The sequence below is a fragment of the Rattus rattus genome, chromosome 6, assembly GCF_011064425.1.
Source record: "Rattus rattus isolate New Zealand chromosome 6, Rrattus_CSIRO_v1, whole genome shotgun sequence".
Classification (NCBI taxonomy): domain Eukaryota; kingdom Metazoa; phylum Chordata; class Mammalia; order Rodentia; family Muridae; genus Rattus; species Rattus rattus.
Genome location: NC_046159.1, coordinates 7,147,169 through 7,170,844, shown reverse-complemented (window position 1 = coordinate 7,170,844; position 23,676 = coordinate 7,147,169). Strand labels below are relative to the sequence as shown.

Below are 23,676 nucleotides of genomic sequence, written 5' to 3'. Positions count from 1 at the left end.
AAAACTGAACAGAGAGCTAACTGACATTATAAACCAAATGGACCTAGCAGATATGTACAGAACATTTCACTCAAACACAAAAGAATATACTTTCTTCTCAGCATCCCTTAGAACTTTCTCCAAAATTGGCCACGTACTCAGTCACAAAGCAAGTCTTGACAGATATAAGAAAATGGAAATAACTCACTAACAGACCACCACGTATTAAAGCTGGATATCAGCTTCTGGAGTGCCATAGCCATGTCTTATCCCATTGATGACTATGAGTCTGAGGCTGCTTATGATCCCTATGCTTACCCGGGCGACCATGATATGCACACAGGAGATCCGAAGCAGGACCTTGCCTTTGAATGACAGTATGAACAGCAGACTTATCAGGTGATTCCTGAAGTGATCAAAAACTTCATTCAGGACTTCCACAAGACTGTCTCGGATTTGACTGACCAGAAAGTGTATGAGCTTCAGGACATTTATGAGAACAGCTGGACCAAGCTAACTGAAAGATTCTTCAAGAATACACCGTGGCCTGAGGCGGAAGCAATTGCACCCCAAGTTGGCAACAATGCTGTCTTCTTAATTTTGTACAAAGAATTGTACTACAGACATATCTACGCCAAAGTCAGTGGGGGACCCTCCTTAGAACAGAAATTCGAATCCTATTACAACTACTGCAATCTCTTCAACTACATCCTCAATGCTGATGGACCTGCTCCCCTTGAACTCCCTAACCAGTGGCTCTGGGACATCATTTATGAGTTCATCTACCAGTTCCAGTCATTCAGTCAATACCACTGCAAGATGGCCAAGAAGTCAGAAGAAGAGATAGACTTCTTTAGATCCAATTCTAACATCTGGAATGTGCACATTCTCTTGTAGACATCAGCTGGCAACTGGAAGTCTACACCAGTGGAGGTGACCCCAAAAGTGTGGCTGGAGAATATGGATGACATTCCCTCTGCAAGATGCTTGGCTACTTCAGCCTGGTGGGGCTTCTGCACCTGCATTCTCTACTGAGGCATTACTACCAGGCTATCAAGGTGCTGGAGAATATCGAGCTGAACAAGAAAAGCATGTATTCCCGTGTGCCTGAGTGCCAGGTTACCACCTACTCTTATGTTGGTTTTGCGTATTTAATGATGTGTCGATACCAAGATGCTATCCAGGTCTTTGCCAACATCCTCCTGTACACCCAGAGGATAAAGAGTATGTTCCAGAGGACCACATACAAGTATGAAATGATTAACAAGCAGAATGAGCAGATGCATGCTCTGTTGGCCATTGCTCTCACCATGTACCCCATGAGGACTGACGAGAGTATACACCTCCAGCTGCGAGAGAAATATGGCGACAAGATACTGCGCATGCAGAAGGGCGACCCCCGGGTCCATGAGGAACTTTTCAGCTATGCCTGCCCAAGTTCCTGCTGCATGTGGTGTCTAACTATGACAATGTGCATCCTAACTACCTCAAAGAGCTGAAGGTGTTTTCTGATGAAGTACAGCAGGCCCAGCTCTCCACCATCTGCAGCTTCCTTAAGCTCTACACCACCATGCCTGTGGCCAAGCTGGCTGGCTTCCTGGACTTCACAGAGCAGGAGTTTCACATCCAACTGCTTGTCTTCAAGCACAAGATGAAGAACCTGGTGTGAACCGGTGACATTTCTGCCCCAGATGGCAAATTCCAGTCGGTCGTGGAGGTGGACTTCTATATTTATAAGGACACGATCCACATTGCAGACACCAAAGTTGCCAGATGCTATGGGGATTTCTTTATCCAGCAAATCCACAAGTTTGAAGAGCTTTATTGAACCCTGAAGATGGGACAGAGGCCCTGAAGGTACTCATACACGAGTCAAGAACCTGTTTTGATATTATAGATGGGAAGTATTCTTGTCACCAAGAAGCCTTACCTAAGTCAGCTACCAACTGAATTGAAACTTGTGCAAATCAAGAGCTGGATGTTTTAAGGCACTCTCAGTAAAGAGTCTTTGTTGGGGAAAAAAAAGCTGGATATCAATAACAAGAGAAATGAGAAAGCTTACAAACTCATGAAAACTGAATGACTGAATAAAAGATACATTAGATGGAAATTACTTTCTGGAATTGAATGAAAAGGAATGTAGAACATATGTGCATATGCATCCCAAACTTATAGCATACAATGAAGACATTTCTAAGAGGCAAGTCCATAGCACTAAATGCATCAACAAACAAACAAATAAACATCTCATGCTAGCAACATAACAGAATACCTGAAAGCTCCAGAACAAAACAAAAGTCTGTATTGAGTAAACGAGCTGGATACAAAATTAACTCACAAAAATCACTAGACTTCCTATATACAAATGATAAATAATTTGAGAAAGAAATCAAAGAAACAACACCCTTCACAATAGCCTCAAATAATATAAACTATATTGGGGTAGCTCTAACTAAGCAAGAGAAATATCTGTATAATAAAAACTTCAAGTCATTGAAGAAGACATCAGAGGAATTGATTATTTGAATCAAATCAGGAATTCTATAAAATCAATTCATCTAAACAGCATTATTTTTGAAAGTTCATCTTCATGTTGATCTCAGGAAATTTGCCCATAGGGTTGGCTGACACCTAGGAATCAATTATAACAGACTATAGGCAGAAAAGGTCTTTTATTGCCCAACACACCATGTCAGAAAAATGAGGAATACAACAATGAAAACCATGAGAAGGCACACCAGCAGCAGGAAGCAATACTGGGTCGGGCAAAGCTCCTGGGGCCAGGCCTTTCCAGGATTCACCCATCGTAGCCATGCAAAATGGTGGGTCATCTCCAGGAAGCTCCTCCTGCATGGCATCTGCCATTCACCTCCAATAAACACAAACCCATGAGTTTCATAAAAATTCTGTAACCACTAAAGAACAAAGTATGATACAAGAAAATGAGCAAATGATGTTTCTATAGAAAGTGAAGAACCAAATCTCTTTCTATAAGTAATGTTTAGGCTCTGTCCCAAGATTTTATTCATATGTCATTTAGACTTTTTTATTTTTTGAGTTTATATTCCACACTATTCCAGAAAGCTTCCATTAGAGGAAGCTTATAAAAAGGCATGTAGAATGAAATGAAAAAGAAATGATAAAATAAGAGGAACAGAAAATTAAAACCATTCATGTGATGAACATATTGAAAATTGGCCTCTGTGACCTAAAATTCATTTTGCTTCTTGGATTTTCCCCCAGGAGTCAGATTATTTCCTACAGTGTTAATGGATTTTTCATCTCTAAGAGGCCTTAAAGAATCATCTGTCTTTCTAACTATTGATATGTTAGTTCAAGTAATTTCTGAATCCAAGCTGCAATGTTCCCTTTTAATCCTCATCACTAAAGAAAGGATAGAGGGGGGCTGGAGAGATGGCTCAGCAGTTAAGAGCACTGACTGCTCTTCCAGAGGTCCTGAGTTCAAATCCCAACAACCACCTGGTGATTCACAACCATCTGTAATGGAATCCAATGCCCTCTTCTGGTGTATATCTGAAGACAGCTACAGGATACTTATATAATAAATAAATAAATAAACATAAACAAACAAACAAATAAATAGATCTTTTTTTAAAAAAGAAAGGATAGAGGGACAAGTTCTATTTGTTTACTTTTTTATTAATAATGTTATTCGTTGGGGTTGGGGATTTAGCTCAGTGGTAGAGCACTTGCCTAGCAAGCGCAAGGCCCTGGGTTCAGTCCCCAGCTCTGAAAAAAAAATAATAATTTTATTCGTTTACATTTCAAATGATATCGCCTTCTTGGTTACCCCTCCACAAACCCCTAACCCATCCCCCATCTCCCCCTCCCCTTTGCCTCTATAAGAGCATTCCTCTGCCCACTCACCCATTCCTATCTCACCACTCTAGCATTCCCCCTAAGTTGGTGCATCAAGCCTCCACAGGACCAAGGGGTTCCTCTCCCATTGATGCCAAATAAGGTCATCCTCTGCTACATATATATCTGGAGCCATGGATCCCTCCATGAATAGTCTTTGCTTGGTGGTTTAGTCCCTGGGAGCTCTGGGTGGTCCAGTTAGTTGATATTGATCTTCAGATGAGGTTGTCATCCCATTCAGATCCTTTAGTCCTTCCCCTAGCTCTTCCAGTGGGGTCCTCGGACTCAGTCCAATGGTTGGCTGTGAGTTTCAGCATCTGTATTGGTCAGGTGCTGGTAGAACCATACCAGGCTCCTGTAGGCAAGTGCTTCTTGACATCAGCAATAGTGTAGGGGTTTGGTGTCTGCAGATGGGATGGATCCCTAGGTGGGGCAGTATCTGAATGGCCTGTCCTTCAGTCTCTGTTCCATTTTTGTCCCTGTCTTTCCTTTGGACAGGAGCATTTATGAGTTAAAATTTTTGAGATGCATGGGTGGTCCCATCCCTCAACTGGAGGCCATGCCTATCTACTGGAGGTGGTCTCTACAGGTTGTATCTCCCCTTTGTTGGGTATTCCAGCTAAAGTCATCACCACTGGCTCCTGGGAGCCTCTTGCTTCCCTAGAATCTGAAAGTTTCTAGTGGCTACCTCCAGTTCACCGTCCCCCATTGCTACATGTTTCTATTCAATTACCTGGCCCTCTGTACCTTTGTCCCTTCCAATACCTGATCCTGCTCCCCTTTTCTCCTCCCCCCTCCTCCCAGGTCCCTTCCTCCCTCTACCTCCTGTGATTATTTTGTTCCCTGTTCTATATAGGATTGAAGCATCTACACTTTGGTCTTCCTTCTTCTTAAGTTCTATATGGTTTGTGGGTTGTATCATGTGTATTCTGAATTTTGGGCTAATATTCACTTATCAGTGAGTGCATACCATGTGTGTTCTTTTGTGATTGGGTTACCTTACTCAGGATGATATTTTCTAGTGTCATCCATTTGCCTAAGAATTTCATGAAGTCATTATTTTTAATAGCTGGGTAGTATTCTATTGTGTAAATATATCACATTTTCTGTATCCATTCTTCTGTTGAGGGACATCTGGGTTGTTTCCAGCTTCTGGCTAGTATATATTAAGGCTGCTATAAATATAGTGGGACATGTGTCCTTGTTATATGTTGGAGGATCTTGTACAAAGCTTAAGTCCAAGTGGATCAAAGACCTCCACATAAAACCAGATACACTAAATATAATTAATAGAAGAGATACATAAAGAGAAACAAAAGATCACTAGAATCCATGTCTAAGAGACATTACCAATATTATTTAAACACATTAGAGAGGCAATTTTATTACATTTATATGTGTGTGCGTGTGAGTGCACATATACGTATGTATACTTGTGCTCCTGCATGTGTAGCCAAACGCCATGGACCAAACACAACTTGTAGGCATCTGTTCCTGCTTTCCACTGTGTGGCTTCCAAGCATCAAACTGGGTTGTCAGGCTTTGCAGCAGGTGACTTTATGGAAGGAGTTATCTCACTGACATCCATTCCAACATTTTCTATAAAGGTCTTTCCAGCATATGCTAGAATATTTTTAAAGCTACATAACCCTTTACTTAACAGCGAATATCCTGCTGCATAATAACAGCTACTTATAAGTACACATACTCTCCGTCTTCATCAATCTTATCTAGTTTTGGTGGCTGTATATATATGGGCCACATGTGGGGCAGGCTCTGAATGGCTGTTCCTTCAGTCTCTGCTCCAAATTTTGCTTCCATATCCCCTCCTATGAATATTTTTCCCCTTTTAAGAAGGAATGGAAAGAAACTCAAAGCAATTCCATTAAAATCAGGAACATGACAAGGCTACCACTCTCTCCCTATCTATTCAATATAGTATTCAAGGTTCTAGCCAGAGTAATTAGACAACAAAAAGAGATCAAAGGGATACAAATTGGAAGGGAGGAAGTCAAGATATCACTATTTCCAGGTGATATAATAGTATACATAAGTCACCACCAAAATTCTACCAGAGAGCTCCTACAGCTGATAAACAACTTCAGCAAAGTGGCTGTGTATAAAATTAACTCAAACAAATCAGTAGCCTTCCTCTACTCAAAGAATAAAAGGGCTGAGAAAGAAATTAGGAAAACGACACCCTTCATAATAGTCCCAAATAATATAAAATACCTCGGTGTGACTTTGACCAAGCAAGTGAAAGATCTGTATGATAAGAACTTCAAGCCTCTGAAGAAAGAAATTGAAGAAGATCTCAGATGATGGAAAGACCTCCCATGCTCATGGATTGGCGGGATTAATATAGTAAAAATGGCCATTTTACCAAAAGCGATCTACAGATTCAATGCAATCCCCATCAAAATACCAATCCAATTCTTCAAAGAGTTAGACAGAACAATTTGCAAATTCATCTGGAATAACAAAAAACCCAGGATAGCTAAAACTATCCTCAACAATAAAAGGACTTCAGGGGGAATCACTATCCCTGAACTCAAGCAGTAGTACAGAGCAATAGTGATAAAAACTGTATGGTATCAATACAGAGACAGGCAGATAGACCAGAGGAATAGAATTGAAGACCTAGAAATGAACCCACACACCTATGGTCACTTGATTTTTGAAAAGGAGCCAAAACCATCCAACGGAAAAAAGAAAGCATTTTCAGCAAATGGTGCTGGTTCAACTGGAGGTCGGCATGTAGAAGAATGCAGATCGATCCATTCTTATCACCCTGTACAAAGCTTAAGTCCAAGTGGATCAAGGACCTCCACATCAAACCAGATACACTCAAACTAATAGAAGAAAAAGTGTGGAAGAATCTCGAACACATGGGCACTGGAGAAAATTTCCTGAACAAAACACCAATGGCTTATGCTCTAAGATCAAGAATCACAAATGGGATCTCATAAAACTACAAAGCTTCTGTAAGGCAAAGGACACTGTCATTAGGACAAAATAGCAACCAACAGATTGGGAAAAGATCTTTACCAATCCTACAACTGATAGAGGGCTTATATCCAAAATATATAAAGAACTCATGAAGTTAGACTTCAGGGAGGTAAATAACCCTATTAAAAATGGGGTTCAGAGCTAAACAAAGAATTCACAGCTGAGGAATGCCGAATGGCTGAGAAACACCTAAAGAAATGTTCAACATCTTTAGTCATAAGGGAAATGCAAATCAAAACAACCCTGAGATTCCACCTCATACCAGTGAGAATGGCTAAGATCAAAAACTCTGGCGACAGCAGATGCTGGCGAGGATGTGGAGAAAGAGGAACACTCCTCCATTGTTGGTGGGATTACAGACTGGTACAACCATTCTGGAAATCAATCTGGAGGTTCCTCAGAAAATTGGACATTGAACTACCTGAGGACCCAGCTATACCTCTCTTGGGCATATACCCAAAAGATGCCCCAACATATAACAAAGACACATGCTCCACTATGTTCATAGCAGCCTTATTTATAATAGCCAGAAGCTGGAAAGAACCCAGATGCCCTTCAACAGAGGAATGGATACAGAAAATGTGGTACATTTACACAATGGAATATCAAAATATCAGCTATCAAAAACAATGACTCAATGAAATTCATAGGCAAATGGATGAAACTGGAAAATATCATCCTGAGTGAGGTAACACAGAAAAACACACAGGTAAAAAAAAAAAGTGGATATTAGCCCAAAAGCTCGAATTACCCAAGATACAATCCACAGACCACATGAAGCTCAAGAAGGATGACCAAAGTGTGGATGCTTCACTCCTTCTTAAAAGGGGGAAAAATATTCATAGGAGGGGATATAGAGGCAAAGTTTGGAGCAGAGACTGAAAGAATGGTCATTCAGAGCCTGCCCCACATGTAGCCCATATATATACAGCCACCAAAACTAGATAAGATGGATGAAGGTAAGAATTTCATGCTGACAGGAACCACATATAGATGTCTCCTGAGAGACACAGCCAAAGCTTATCAAATACAGAGGCAGATGCTAGCAGCAAATCACTGAACTGATAATGGGACCCCCATTGGAGGAATTAGAGAAAGGATTGAAAGAGCTGAAGGGGCTGGAGACCCCATATGAACAACAATGCCAACAACCAGAGCTCCCAGGGACTAAACCACTACCCAAAGGCTATACATGGACTGACCCATGGCTCCAGCTGCATATGTAGCAGAGGAAGGCCTTGTTGGGCACCAAAGGAAGGAGAAGCCCTGGGTCCTGCCAAGGTTGGACCGCCAGTGCAAGGGAATGTTGGGGGGGCAAGAAGGGGAGGTCGGTCGGTCGGGGAACATCCTTGTAGGAGAAGGGGAGGGGGATGGGATAGGGGGCTTATGGACAGGAAACCGGGAAAAGGAATGACATTTGAAATGTAAATTTAAAAAAACAATTTAAAAAAAAGAAGTAGGAAAGGATCCCTGAGCACATGGCCAGGAGAACAGCAAGGTGCACTGGTGGGGAGGTAGCCAGACCTGCAGTTAGAAGAGTAAATTAGGGGTGACCCCCAGTAACTGTCAAAGCCAAATAAAATAACCATAGTCTGAAAAAAAAAAAAAAAAAACCCATGACCACCTGGTTTAGTCTAAATCATCAGTACTCAACCTTTCTAATGCTGCAACCCTTTAATACAGTTCCTCGCATTGTAGTGACCTCAACCATACAATTACTCCAGTGCTATTTCATAACTGTAATTGTGCTACTATTATAAATTTTAATAGAAATACATAGTATATAGGATATCTGATATGTGGCCTCCAAGGCATTCACAACTCACAAATTGAGAACCACTGGTCTAAAACCTATGAAAACCAGACCTTGGTTTAAAAAGATGTTAATTGTAATTAACACAGATGTCAGTAATTACATTGCAAGCAACATTCAAGTTATTTTATCCTCACTAACTTAGCATATCTGTCTCTCTGTGTATATGATATGTATACATACAAATGTAAAATTATATATACAGTCATATACCTACATTGATAAAATTTGATATATACTAGTCCAGGGATAATAAATATCAGCACTATTTACATTTTTCATTTTGCCTGTGCATTGTTGAACATTCAGTGGCATCCATGGCCTCTACACACTAGAACCTGAGAACCAAACTTGTCTCTAGGAATAGGGAGGTAAGGGCAAGTTAATCCTAGTTAAAGAAAACTGACAAATGCTAATTTATCTTTATATGTGTATGTGTTTATGCGTAGTAGGATGTGTGTATATATTCTATTATTCTATTATACATTTTGAGACGGCAAAAAGGAAAACTGTGTTAACTATTTAAAGGCAGATGAATAAATACATAAATATTAATAACCTACTGCAATGTGTAAACTAGTTAGCTGCTTTTCACATTCCTGTGTCAAAATTCCTTATAAGAAACAACTTAAGAGAGGAAAGATTTATTAGGTTTACAGTTCAAGGAGATATATTCCATGTTGATGGGGAAGGCATGACAGTAGAACCAAGAAGCACTTGGCCACATTGCATCTATAACCAAGAAGCAGAGAGGGAACAGGAAGTGGGAACAGGTTATAAAATCTCAAGTGACCTATTTCCTCCTGCAAGACTCCACCTCCTAAATTTCCATAACCTTCTCAAACAATGCTATCAACTGGAGAGTAAATGTGCAAACGCATGAACGTGTGGGTGATATCTCACCTTCAAGACACAATGCATGCTATGTAGGCAAATAAATACATAAAATCAAAAGTATACATTATTAATTATATATTTCATAAATGAGAAAACTGAGGAACAGAAATGTTGAGCAATTTATCCACGTTCACACAAATAAATAAATTTATACTCTAGAAACAATGTTCTTAAACATTCAACTGTTTAGGAAATCACAATTCAAAAGTATGAACTAAAAACTACCCATCTCTTTCCTGTAACATAACATGGTATAAAAATTGCAACTGAACTAGCAAGATGGCTCAGTGGGTAGGGGTACTTTCCACCAAGCCAAAAAAAAAAAACTAATCTCGACCTCTGAGATCTCTCAGTGGAAGAAGAGAAACAACTTCCACAAGTCATTGCCACATATTATGTGTGAGTACAAATTCCCACCAATAGCCCACCCCTGTAGCCTCACAATATACACACATGCACATGCATGTACACATTAGATTTTAAAGAAAAGAAACCATATTTGATGGCTGAGATTTTGGGTACTCTATTGAGGTGTTCTATCCTAATGCTGGCGTTTGTGCTCCTTACACAAATATTGTTTACTTACAATTCTATTAACACAGGGATAATAGTTATACCACAAAATAAATGTAAAGGTTAAATGTTACATATCATTATAAAAAGTTATCTTGGAGTCAAAGAATTAGCTCATCTACAAAAATATTTCCTGGTCTGGGGATATAGCTTAAAGGTAGAGTATATATCTAGCATGCATGGGGCCATAGGTTTGATCTATAGAACTATAAACAAAATAAGGATTGGGAAGATAACTCATTGGGTAAAAGCACTTACTACCCAAAAAGGAAAACATAACTTTTAAACCCCTCAAAAACACATAAAAGCCAGAAGCAAAGCAAAAACCTCTAAAATTCCAGTGTTCCTACCAAGAGATAAAACACAGACAGGAGAATTCCCAGAAGTTCTTGGGATAGCCTTGCATACACAGTGGAAAATCAACAAAGACTGCCTCAAACAAGCTGGAAATCAAGAATCAATCCCCAAGGCTGTCCTCTGACTTCCACATGTAGCACACACATGTTCATATTCACAGATATGAATGTGCACAAAAAGTATTTCAGAGTATAAGTGTTAAAATGAGTGTTTCTATGATAGGTAGTATCATTATTGAATGTAAAAAAATACTGTATCTTTTTTCAATACCATCTCTTTTTTTGAGCAGTGGTTTTAAGAGTTAGAATTTTAAAATTTCCAGAGCTTTGCTAATGTTTTGATACTGTTTGAAGGGCATAATCTTAAAATAAAGAAATGTAATTATGCATATCTTAATAAACAGTACCTTACATCAAAACCACATTATCATATACTACAAAGCAAAATGTTTCTCTCATACTTGTCTACAAGGGTGTATTCTTAAAATTACATAAATTACATTTATTTACGTGTGTATGCAGGGTTACATGCATGCTACAGCATGAGGTGTGAAGGTCAGAGGACAACTTGGTGAAGTTGACTCTCTCTTTGTACCATGAGGATTGAAATTAGGTTGTCAGGTGTGGAGGCAAGAACCTTTTACCTGCTAAGGCATCTCATGGTGTATATATGATGTATATAAACAATTTTACGGAATTTTTTTAACCACATGTAATTTTTCAAGTAATCTGTAAAGAATACAGAAAGTTGCCTTGACTACCAAGGACTATATCACAATCCCTTGATTAATCTGAACATGCATGTTCTGAAACGTATAGACGTGATTATAGTAGGTCATTTCAAAAAACATTCAAAGATGTCATCGTGACATTTCAAAATGTAAAGTTGAAAAATCTAAAGGTAGCTAATGGCTTTTTAGAAAAGATAAACAAGAACACTGAGCCCAGAAGACATGCACTAAAATAAAACTGAAAATGTCTCGGTTTCCAGTTAAATTTTACCAAACAGCTGTCAGAATATCTCCCAGAGTACCCCATCTTAAGCCAGAATAAGCTGGCTGTGCTTTACTTCAATTTTGATTAGAAGATCCTTCAGATCTCAACAATATGATAGCTGGGAACTTGAGCCCCAGCTATGACTGCCTTGGCTGTGTCTCCTTATTAATTAATCCAAGACGGAGAACTGAGCCACAATGCAAAGCATGAGATAAGGCAGTTAGATTCTCCCTGCCATTCAGGAGGAGCTGCTCGACTGTTGCCTTAAAACTGCCACAAATCCACTGGAGGAGAAATCATTTTTAAGCGCAGTTGTAGTGCAGAAGGGCCCAAGTCTACTGCTGTCTTTTCCCAAGTGTCTGATAATCTGCTTTGGTCACAAATGGAAAGGAGTTGCTTTTTTTTTTTTTTCAGCTATTTAACTTCAGGGACAGATCTCAAGAAAACAGTTCATTCTCAAAGCACAGCAGCATAAATATTTCAAGACCTCACCTCACTACACTTTAAAAGTGTTATCTGTCTTCTTGGACAGATTATAAATCATTGTACTGTATCCTTCTGGAACCTGTGCTCGTCTATAGAACTGCAAGATGTTTCCAGATGGGCTAGAATCACTGAGAAGCCACACATCTTGCTAAGCTGTACATATAAATAACGCTTTCAGGGTTGTATGTCATAACAAAGTGGAGAGTTTTAAATTTTTTATGCCACTTTAGAAACTATACTCCACATATTGAATAAATCTTAATATTTCAGTAAGTGTTGCTCCCAGGATCGTTCATTTTGTTCTGAAGTGGCTGAGAGGTTAAAATAAGACATTATTGAGGTTGAGAATGTAGCTCAGTTGTAGAGTGATGACCTAACACGCTCAAGACGCTGGGTGTGGCCCCAGGCTCTAGAAGAAGAAATGTTAAAGCAAGGCGTTCTCTTTAATCTCAGGGAAGTTTGTGTAAATGTATACACAAGCAAAACACACTGATGATTTGTTGTGCTATAGAAACAACTATAAATTCCTTGCATTTTAATAAGGACTTATCTTTCCCTATAGTTCAATTTTTTTACTATGAACATATTATAGATAATCCTTTAACTTTGAGATGTTCTTATCTCAATGGAGAAGAGGGCTATGCTTCTGTATTCAAAATCCCAAAACAATGAATTCTCAAGTTAGGTATCATGATTTCTTTTTTTAATTATCTAAAATCCTAAACCAATGAGATTCGATTTTAATCTCCGTTGCTGGGCAGCTGAAATTCCCCTTTCTGCATATCAATTAGATTCAGTCTTCCGACCTTATGGTGTTGCTATCACCAGATGGCTACTCCAGGGATGGATGCCTCTCAGTAACAGTTGGAAATGCCCCTGGGTAATGAAGACTGTAAACGAAGGCTGTGCCTTTGAAAGGACGCAGTGAAGCTGTCAGTAGCTGATGAAGTGCAGCTGGGAGCAAAGTGTACCTTTGCTTGAAGGGCCTTCCTTATTTATACCGCGGATTAATGAAAGTTTAAAATATGCTGATTAAAGATAAGTGTCACTGGAGTTAGTGATTTTTTTTCTTATTTCTTAACAAACTATAGCTTCACACAAGTGTGGTAAGGTTTCTGGGAGAGAAAAACGAAAATTGGCTCATTTTTCTGCCTCATTGCAGAAGTAATGTAGAGTAGAATATGTTAATAGAAAGAAAACTTGAAGCTGGGTAAAGCAGTATGGTTAATATGAACTATTAGGCTATGCCAGATTGTGTATAGGACACACAAGTCTATCCTATATTTCATTTTTTTTCGTTTTTTGAGACAGTATCTCACAATGACTAAGCTGGCCTCAAACTCAATATCCTGATCCTCCTTCCCCATCTCTCAAGTGCTAAAATTACAGGTATGTGTCACCATGCCAGGCTTTCTTACTCTCATTGTTGGCAATCAGGCAACCTCTGCAGCCAGCCCCACGGCAGCAACGGGGCCATCAGACAACCCAGAGACAAACACCATCATTAGCTACCCAGAGGCAGCACGTGCCCATTGTCACCTCTGTTGCAAGTTCCCCTGAGCATGCACTGGGGTCCTTATAAAAGAGCCATGTTTTCCTCCCTTTCCCAGAGGCAGCCTCTGTGTCCTCTTCCTTAATAAACCTCCCATGTGAGAACCTGCCACCTAGTTCCAACGCTCGATATACTAAAAACTCCTCTTATGAAAAAATTCAATTATTATAAGATAGTACATAATCAGTGCACTGTATACATTTATTAAAATGTCATAATAAAACACACTAGCATATATGATAGATGCTAATAAAAGCATTTTAAATAGAATGTAATTAAATGTTATAATGTAATTCAAGCAATATAGATGATAAGAGTAAATAAATCTGGGGCAGAAAGAACATAAGCCACGCATGTTGAAAACGATGGATTAAATAGTTCTTGGGGAAACTTAAAAAACACCTATTTTAATAAAACCAGCAGAATCACAAAAATGAGCATGAATGGCTGGGTATGGCGGCTTACAGCTTTATCCTGGCACTTGGAAGGCAGATGAATCTCTGTGAGTATGAGGTAAGCCTGGTCTACATTGTGCATTCTAACCTAACCAGGGCTACATAGGGAGACCCTGTCTTTAAAAGGTGGGGGGATAACATGAATGTGGCTTATGAAGAAGCATTGATGTCAAGGCCCAAAGAAACTCAGAACAAACACTGTGATGTCTATGAGCATTACCCAGAGCACAAGCTGGCCTTTAGGCTCACTCAGTTCCTGTGCCTCCCCTCAGCTCTTCTTACCCCACACCAACCATAAACGTCTCACGAGCTTCCCTTCCCTTCCCCCAGCTTCTCTTTCCTATATAGCCCTGTCACTTTAGGTTTCATGGCAAAGAAAATTGGCAAAGAAGTCTCTTGGTCCTCTACTCTTGGCTCTTGGTCCTCTCTCGCTGCTTTTTCACTTCCATGTCCCTCCACCCATGGCCCAGGTCAGTCTAGCGGCCATGTTCAGTCTGTCACTTCCTCCCCCTGCTCTGAAGTCCTCCAGATGCCTCCGGCTGTACTCTCCCTCATATCTACAATAAACCTTGCTTTTATCCTTCAAGATTTCACACTGCTGCAGAGATACTAATTTTAATAGAGCCTACAGCATTCATAATTCAGGTATGATTCCTGGCTGTGAACCACTGAATGAAAGCCTTTTTTAAAAAAACTGCAATAAAAGAGAGGAATGAAGAAACTTTTCCAATGGTATGCAGTCATGACAATGGGAATAAAGAAAAAAATGTTTCTAGAATCTCCACAAAGAAAAACTCCTCTCGACTTGATCAGAGACTCAGTCAAGAAAAAGTGTCAAAGTAAAGTTCATTGTATCAACCCCAGGTAAACAAAGAATACTGCTGACACTGGTAATTTCATTGAAATGATACTCATTATAATACATTATTCAGTTGGTGATTCTGGAAAACCTATGAAACTGAGTAAAAATAAAAAACAGAGGTCAAGATATGATCCTCAACCCACTGCATAGCAAGGTGAATAAAGAGAGATCAGGAAACAGGAGGAATAGCAATCAGAGGAGAATAAAGAGAACAGAGAATTTGTGATTCTGAAGTACAAGTAATTTTTTTAAGAAAGCATTAAGTGTCAATTAGGTGGCTCAGAAGACAAAGGCATCTGCAGCCAAGCCTTTGAAAAGTGAGTTCAATACCCAGAAAGAGAAACAAGCTTCCAAGAATTATCCTCTAAGTTTCACACTCACCCTCTATATGAATATATATGTACGCATGCACGCACATGCGCGCGCGCACACACCACACACACACACACACACACACACACACACACTCACATAAAATAAACATTTAAAATGAGTTAAGAGCACTGGCTGCTTTTCAGAGGACTTAGGTTTTATTCCCAGTGCCTACCTGACAGCTCAACATTCTGTAACTCCTGTTCCGGGGGATCTGATGCTTTCTTTTGGTCTCTCTGGGTACCAAGTACACAAATAGTACACAGTCATACATGAAATTAAACACCCATACACACAAAAAATAAATAAAATAAAAGTAAACCTGAAACACTCCATTTCCTGGTGACAGCTCTGCCTGCATCCCTAGAGGCCTGCTGCCATCAGGGACGACCAGGCCTGCCAACACAATGAACAAGCAGATGTCTAAAGGCTAGAATAAAAGCTTAATCAACAAAAGCCGGGCAATGTGGCACCACAAGAACCCAGCTATCCTACTACTGCAAGCCCTAGATATCCTAACACACCTGATATGCAAGAAAATGACCTTAAAACTTATGAAGATAATAGAGAACTTTGAAGAGAAAACAAATAAATATGAAGAAATAGAGAAAAATACAATCAAACAGGTGAAGGAAATGAATAAAACTGTTCAAGACCTGAAAATGGAAATAGAAGCAAAGAAAACAAAAAAATTGAGGCAATCCTGGAGATGGAAAACCTAGGAAAAAGAACAGGAAGTATAGGCGCAAGCATCACCAACAGAATACAAGACATGGAAGAGAGAATCTCAGAGGTAAAAGATACACTAGAACAAATTGACACACTGGTCAAAGAAAATGCTGAATCTAAAAAGTTTTAACACAAACATCCAAGAAATTTGTGACACTATGAAAAGATCAAACCTAAGAATGATAGGAATAGAAGGAGATGATTCCCAGTTCAAGGCACTGAAAATATTTTCAACAAAATCATAGAAGAAAATTTCTCTAACCTTAAAAAATAGCCTATAATTGTGCAAGAAACTTATGGAATACCAAATAGATTGAACCAAAAAAAGAAAACCCTTCCACCACATAATAATCAAAACATTAAATGTACTGAACAAAGAAAGAATATTAAAAGCCACAAAGGATAAAGGCCAGATAACATATAAAAGCAGACATTAAAATTACATCATAATTCTCAACAGAGACTCTAAAAGCCAGAAGGGTCTGGATAGATCTGCCACAGACTCTGAGAGACCACAGATGCCAGAACAGATTGCGAGCAAAACTTTCAATCACCATAGATGGAGAAAACAAGATATTCCATGACAAAAACAAATTATCTTTCCACTAATCCAGCCCTACAAAGGATACCAGAAGGTACACAAGGAGGGTAACTACACCCATGAAAACACAAGAAATAACTCCACACCAGCAAAACCAGAGAGAGAGAGAGAGAGAGAGAGAGAGAGAGAGAGAGAGAGAGAGAGAAACACACAAACTACCACCATCAACATTGAAATAACAGGAATTAACAATCATTGGTCATTAATATCTCTCAACATCAATGGACACAATGAACCATTAAAAGACACAGGCTAACAGAGTGGATTCGTAAACAGGATTCATCATTCTGCTACATACAAGAAACCTCAGCAACAAGGATATAGACATTACCTCAGAATAAAGGGCTAGAAAAAGGTTTTCCATGCAAACAGACCCAAGAAACAAGCTGGAGTAGCCATTCTAATACCTAATAAAACAGACTTTCAACCAAAAGTAATTAAAAGAGATGTGGAAGGACACTTCACACTCATCAAAGGAAAAAAATCCAACAAGATGACATCTCAATTCTGAACATCTATGCTCCAAATACAAGGGCACCCACATTTGTAGAAGAAACATTACTAAAGCTTAAATCACACATCAAACCCTACATTTTAATAGTGGGGAACTTCAACATCCAACACTCACCCATGGACAGATCATCAGGACAGAAACTAAATAGAGACAAAATGAAGCTAACGGACATTATGAATCAAATGGAGTTAAAAGATATCTACAGAACATTTCACCCAGACACAAAAGAATATACTTTCAGCACCTTATGGAACCTTCTCCAAAACTGACCATATACCCAGTTAGAAAGCAAGCCTCAATGAATACAAGAAGATTGAAATAACCCCTTGCATCTTATCAGACCATCATGGATTAAAGCTGGACTTCAATAACATCAGAAATAACAGAAAGCCTACAAAGTCATGGAAACTGAACAATGCTCTACTCAATGACCACTGGATCAAAGAAGAAATAAAGAAATCAAATTTTCTAGAATTCAATGGATAATGAAGGCACAACAAACCAAAAATTGATGAGACACAATGAAAGCAGTGCTAAAAGGAAAATCCCTATCACTAATTGCCTTCATAAAGAAATTGGAGAGATCTCATGTGATATCATTCTGTCTAAGCTCCACCCCCACAGTTATCTGGCAACAGCCAGGTATGCCTGACAGTATAAAAGGGGCTGCTTGCCCCCTCTTCACTCTCTTGCTCTCTTCTATCCCTATTCCCCTCCCCTCTTCTCTCCACATGCTCATCCTCTACTCTACTCCTCTCATTCTCTTTTTCTTTTTCTTTTTTTTTTCCGGAGCTGGGGACCGAACCCAGGGCCTTGCGCTTGCTAGGCAAGCGCTCTACCACTGAGCCAAATCCCCAACCCCACTCTTTTCTTCTCTCTCTCTCTCTCTCTCTCTCTCTCTCTCTCTCTCTCTCTCTCTCCTCCTCCCTCCCTCCCTCCTCCTCCTCTCTCTTGTCTCATTCTTCTTTCAGTAAACCTCTCCATGTGGAACTGTGTTGGCCTGGTGTGGTTTATCCAGGTGCGAGCTGAGATTTCTACCCCAACATCATGCTAGCAACTTAATAGCACACCTGAACGCTCTAAAGCAAAAAGAAGCAAACACACCCAAGAGGAGTAGACCACAAGAAATAATCAAACTTGGGGCTCAAATTGCAACATTTGTACATCATATTCATAAGGGAAATTGGTCTGAAATGCTCTTTCCTTGTTGAGTCTTTGTGTGGTGTTGATATCAGGGTGTCTGTGACCTCATAGAATGAGTTTGGCAATGTTTCTTCTGTCTCTATTTTGTGGAATAGTTTGAGAAGTATTGGTACTAACTCTACTTCGAAAATCTGGTAGAACACTGTGCTAAAACCATCTGGCCCTGGACTTTTTAATTGATTAGAAACAAAGTCTAATTGATTGATTAGAAACAAAATGAAACAAGGACTCAACAAATCCAAGAGCTGGTTCTTTGAGAAAATCAACAAGATAGACAAATCCTTAGCCAAACTAACCAAAAGGCAAAGAGATATCCAAAATAACAAAATCAGAAATGAAAAGGGGTCATAACAACAGCCACTTAGGAAATTCAAAGAATCATTAAGACTTACTTCAAAAGTCTTTACTCCACAAAATTGAAAAATCTAAACTAAATGGATGATTTTCAGGATAGATTCCCCTTACCAAAGTTAAATCAAGATCAGGTAAACAATCTAAATAATCCTATAATCCCTAAGGAAATAGAAGCAGTCATTAAAAGTTTCTCAATCAAAGAGTCCAGGGCCTGATGGTTTTAGCACAGAATTCTACCAGACTCGCAAAGAAGAGCTGATACCAATACTCCTCACACTATTCGGCCATAAAGTTTAGGATAACCACAATACAATCCACAGATGCAAAGAAGCCTAATAACAGGGAGGGCTCAAGGGAGGATGCTTGAATTCTCACTCAGAAGGGGAAACAGTCATTGGAGGTGGATGGATGAAAGGAACTGACTAGGAGAGGGGCTGGAAGGGGAGTGGGGCAAGGGAATCAGGTGTAAGGAGAGCAGGGGAGAGAGAATGGAAGTGGGCAGGGGTGAGTATCTCTAGGACATGCCAGAGGCCTGGGATGGGGGAGGCTCTAGGAAGTTTCTGGGGGTGATTCTAAGTAAGACTTCTAGAAGTGGGAGATATGGAGCCTGAAGTGCTCACTTCCTGTAGCTAGACTCCCAGTGGAAGGATAAGGAGACTAACTCACCCACAAAACCTTCAACCCAAAATGTGTCCTGCTTACAAGGTGTGCAGGGATAAAGATGGAGCAGACTGAGAAAATAGCCAACCAACCCAACCTGGCCCAACCTGAGACCCACCCGTTGGACAGGAATTAATCCCTGACACTATGAATGATACTCCGTTATGCTTGCAAACAGGAGCATAGCATTATTGTCTTCTGGGAAGTTCCACTGAACAGCTGATAGAAACATGCAGAAATCCAAGGCCAAACATTACATAGAGCTTGGGAAGTCTTGTGGAAGAGTTGGGGGAAAGATTGAGGGAAGTGAAGGGGATAGGAACTCCACTAGAAGACCAACAGAGTCAACTAACCTGGAGTTTTGAAGCCTCCCAGAGACTGAATCACTAACCAATGAGCAAGCATGGACTGGATCTAGGCCCCCCGCACATATGGAGTAGATGTGCAGCATGGCCTTCATTCAAGTCCCCCAACAACTGGAGTAGGGGCTGTCCTGTGGATCTCATTCCTCTGAGCTAGGCCACCTGCCTGTCAGGCCTCAACAGGAGAGGATTGCCTAGACCTGCAGTGACTTGATATGCCAGAGTAGGTTGGTACTGGGCTTGGGGTCAGGGTGCTCCCCCCTCTCAGAGGAGAAAAGAAAGGGGGATGGAGGACGGTCTGTGTGGGTGGGGCCAGGAGGAGAGAGGGGGACTGTGATAGAAATGCAAAGTGAATAAAGAAATTAATGAAAAAAAAATAAACCTCACAAACATCTACAATGGGATCCAATGCCCTCTTCTGGCATGCAGATATACATAGAGACAGAGCAGTCATATACATAAAATATGTAAATAAATAAATAAATTATTTTTTAAAAGATTATAATGAGCTTTGGAAAAACTTACCAAAAATTTTACAACTGGCTAAATCTTACATTTACTCCCGGATTTCCGACACTTGAAATCTACAAAAACTCGAGATCTTCATTTATCAAATATTCTTAAGATTTCCCCCATCTGTCAAGTAGACCTTGAAAATTCACTTAATAAGTAAAGTTTTACTACTGAAGTTTCTGGAATGTAACTGAATGATCCTCTCAGATCCAAGTGTTAAAGGAGAGGCAAATTTAGCCATGTAGTGGTCGAGAATGTAACTCATTGGTAAAGCACAACATGGCATGCTCAGGCACTAGAGTTTAATCTTCAAGATAGCAAAGCAAAACACATCTGGCTATACACAACTATACATTTCTCTAACAACATTATCACTATATTTTTTAGGTGTGATTTCTTTAAAAGAAAAAAGTAGGGTTGGGGATTTGGCTCAGTGGTAGAACGCTTGCCTAGCAACCACAAGGCCCTGCGTTTGGTCCCCAGCTCCGAAAAAAAAAAAGAAAGAAAGAAAGAAAAAAAAAGAAAAAAGTATGTTGCACATCTATAATAATAACACAAAACATGGAACCTAGTCTCATGTGCTTCAATTTCTTATTGTTTCAAGGTTCGGCTTAGAGACTATGCTTAGGTATACAAACCTTTATTCTTGATATAGGAGAACAGTCTGCCAGCAAACACCTGATCCCAGGTAGGTTAATCAATTTTCCCTCCATAGCAGCTGGAACTTGTCATCAGCTAGGATAATACTATAGCTCATTGGTTAAGGATACAATTCATTGGTAGAGCATTTGTATCCCAAGTATTACAGTGGGGTGGGGTAAAGGCAGGAGGACTTCCCTGCTGAGCACTTAGGGATTCAAGACAGGGCTGCAGAGATGACTCATCGGTTAAGAGTACTTTATGCTCTTGCAGAGGGCCCAAGTTCAATTCCCTGCACCCACATGATGGCGTACAACCATCCATTCATCTGGTTCCAAGGGATCTGGTGCCTTCTACTAAACACATTCTAACCTCTGGTAATACCTGGCACACATATAGTGCAAATATATATTCATTAAAACATTCTTAGACAATTATTGTTTTTTTTTAAGATTTCTTTCTTTATTTCAAGTATGTGGGTACACTATAGCTATCTTCAGACACACCAGAAGAGGGCATCGAATCCCATTACAGATGGTTGTGAGTCACCATGTGGTTGCTGGGAATTGAACTCAGGACCTCTGGAAGAGCAGTTGTTGCTCTTAACTGCTGAGCCATCTCTCCAGCCCCAATTAATTTTAAAAAAAAATGTTTTCTTAACTCAACAAAATAACCTGAAGACTCTAAAGAGTTTATTTTCTGAGAGTCATGGAAAGAGAACAAAGCCAAAATGGAGATGGAGCAGGATGTAGGCAGAGTAAGGATATTATCCAAACTTGAGTGCCTCTTAGACGTTGTTCTGAGGGGTGCCCTAGTTATTCTTGTATCTGATACTCTTTTTTCTGTGATTTCTGCCACCAACCCTGGCATGCTGGATCCTCTATGATACTCTCTGAGTGTCTCACAACCCCCCAGAGAGAGAATCAATGTTTGTTTAGTCATCATCAAATGTGAATTCACCATAATGCCCAATAGGAAGCATAGGAGTGCCTGGACACCTAACCTTTCATTCATCTACTCTTGAAATAAATGCTGTTCAATTTTGTGCTTGTGTGTCATGCACATACCTCCAAATTAATAAAACTGAAAAATTAAGGACTTTGAGCAAAGCTGTGCCATAATCCAACAGACTTAGTCTACAAGTATTGAATGAGCTGCATCTAGAAAGCAAATGGCTACTCCGTCAAGGGTTCTGGAATAGCCAGAAGGGTTTTCAAGGCATAGAAAGTCTAAGACAAGTAAGTGCCTGTCTAGAGACGTGGCATCTACATGGCTCTGTCACCAGTATGCAGTTCTGTATGAGGCCCTGTACTTCAGTCTGGGAACGTGCATAGTCTCCTGCTTTTCACTGCAATTTCTGTTATATAAATCTCAAATACTCTGATATCAATGAAATCTGATATTTAACAAAATGTCTATTATCATCTTTCCCACAATCCCAGAACCATTTCTTGATATCTACATGCAATTATAAAGCAGTATATCCTATATTTTTTCAGTTGTTGACTAAAATACATAGATTTGCCAGACTTTCTGAGAAAATACATAAATTTATATTATGGTTACAAGGAATAACTATAATGAAAATGACAGGGAATTGCTCAGACAAAAGGGTGGATAGATTTTCCCTGTCTCTATGGGACTGTGAGAAGGTTGGGAAATACTGGCTGCATTTCCTGAGAACTTGGGTTTGATTTTCAGCACCACATCGTGACTCACAACCATCCGTAACTCCAGTTACAGGAAATCCAATGCCCTCTTCTGGCTTTTATGGGAACTATGTACTCAAGTGGTGGATAGACATACATACTGGCAAAACACCCCTTAACACATAAAATGAAATAATATAAATAGATAATAAAGAAATAATAAACCCTAATTTGTTATCCAATACCAAATGATTAGCCCTAAAAGCATATACAGACAAGCAATTCTAAACAGACTTAGCAGGTTATATTTATATATTTACTCATATAAATACAAATATATGTAATGATAATAATAAAAGAATAAGAGGCCATCCATTTGAAAGGGAGTGGAGGAGGAAGAGGCATGGAAGTGGTTGGAGAGGGAAGAAGGAAATGATGTAACTATATTTTAATTTTAAAATAATATATAAACAAATAAGCCTAAGATCTCTTGCTACTGCCAATTTCTCAGTTTAGCCTGCTCCTGCATCTTTACAGTGCACTTTTGTTTTCCCTCACTGCAAGGGCCTAACCACAAACATAAGCAATCAAGACAATATGTCTCCTCCAGGAGCCAACAGCCTTGTTGCAGGAGGCTCTGAGAAAAGCAATTTTGCTTAAGCACAAGACAGGGACTTCAAAATAGCAAGAGTATGAATATGTTCAAGAACATTAAAGAGGATATAAATAAATGTCTTAACTAAGATCACAAAAACATAAACAACTGAGTGAGATAATAAAAACAATTCAAGAAATGAACATGGAATTTAACAAAGAAATAGAACCACTAAAGGAAACCCAAACTGAAATAAAACTGGAAATAAAAAACTCAAATGTCAAATAAAAGTCACCTTTCAGCTCTGCAGTCATGATAATTCCCCTTGTCGTATGAACCTCCATCACTATACATCAAAAGAAGCACCAATCGTGATCACAGTAGCATTTCCAGGGAGGATATAAACCATATTCTCAGTCTACAAAGAACATCACACACTTTTAAAGTCCAGACCATTCTCACACCTTCTGGGGAAGAGTGAGTCTGATACGTGCAATTTGTTCATCTTTCATAAACTTTGGGTCAAGAAAGACATTGTAAAATTTGAATCCATATAGAATTATAGTTACATGAAGATATATTTCAAAAGCTTTTTTCATATTTCTTGATTAGCTGGTGAAAGACTTTG

At 39.4% G+C, this 23,676-nt stretch overlaps 1 protein-coding gene and 1 pseudogene across 12 annotated transcripts in view; one reads left to right on the top strand and one right to left on the bottom strand.

Moving 5' to 3' along the window:
• Positions 1 to 23,676, bottom strand: part of Bicd1 (BICD cargo adaptor 1) — a 140,373-nt gene that overhangs the window by 97,220 nt on the left and 19,477 nt on the right. The gene's annotated exons all lie outside the window — the stretch shown is intronic.
• On the top strand, positions 241 to 1,834 carry LOC116903123 (annotated as a pseudogene).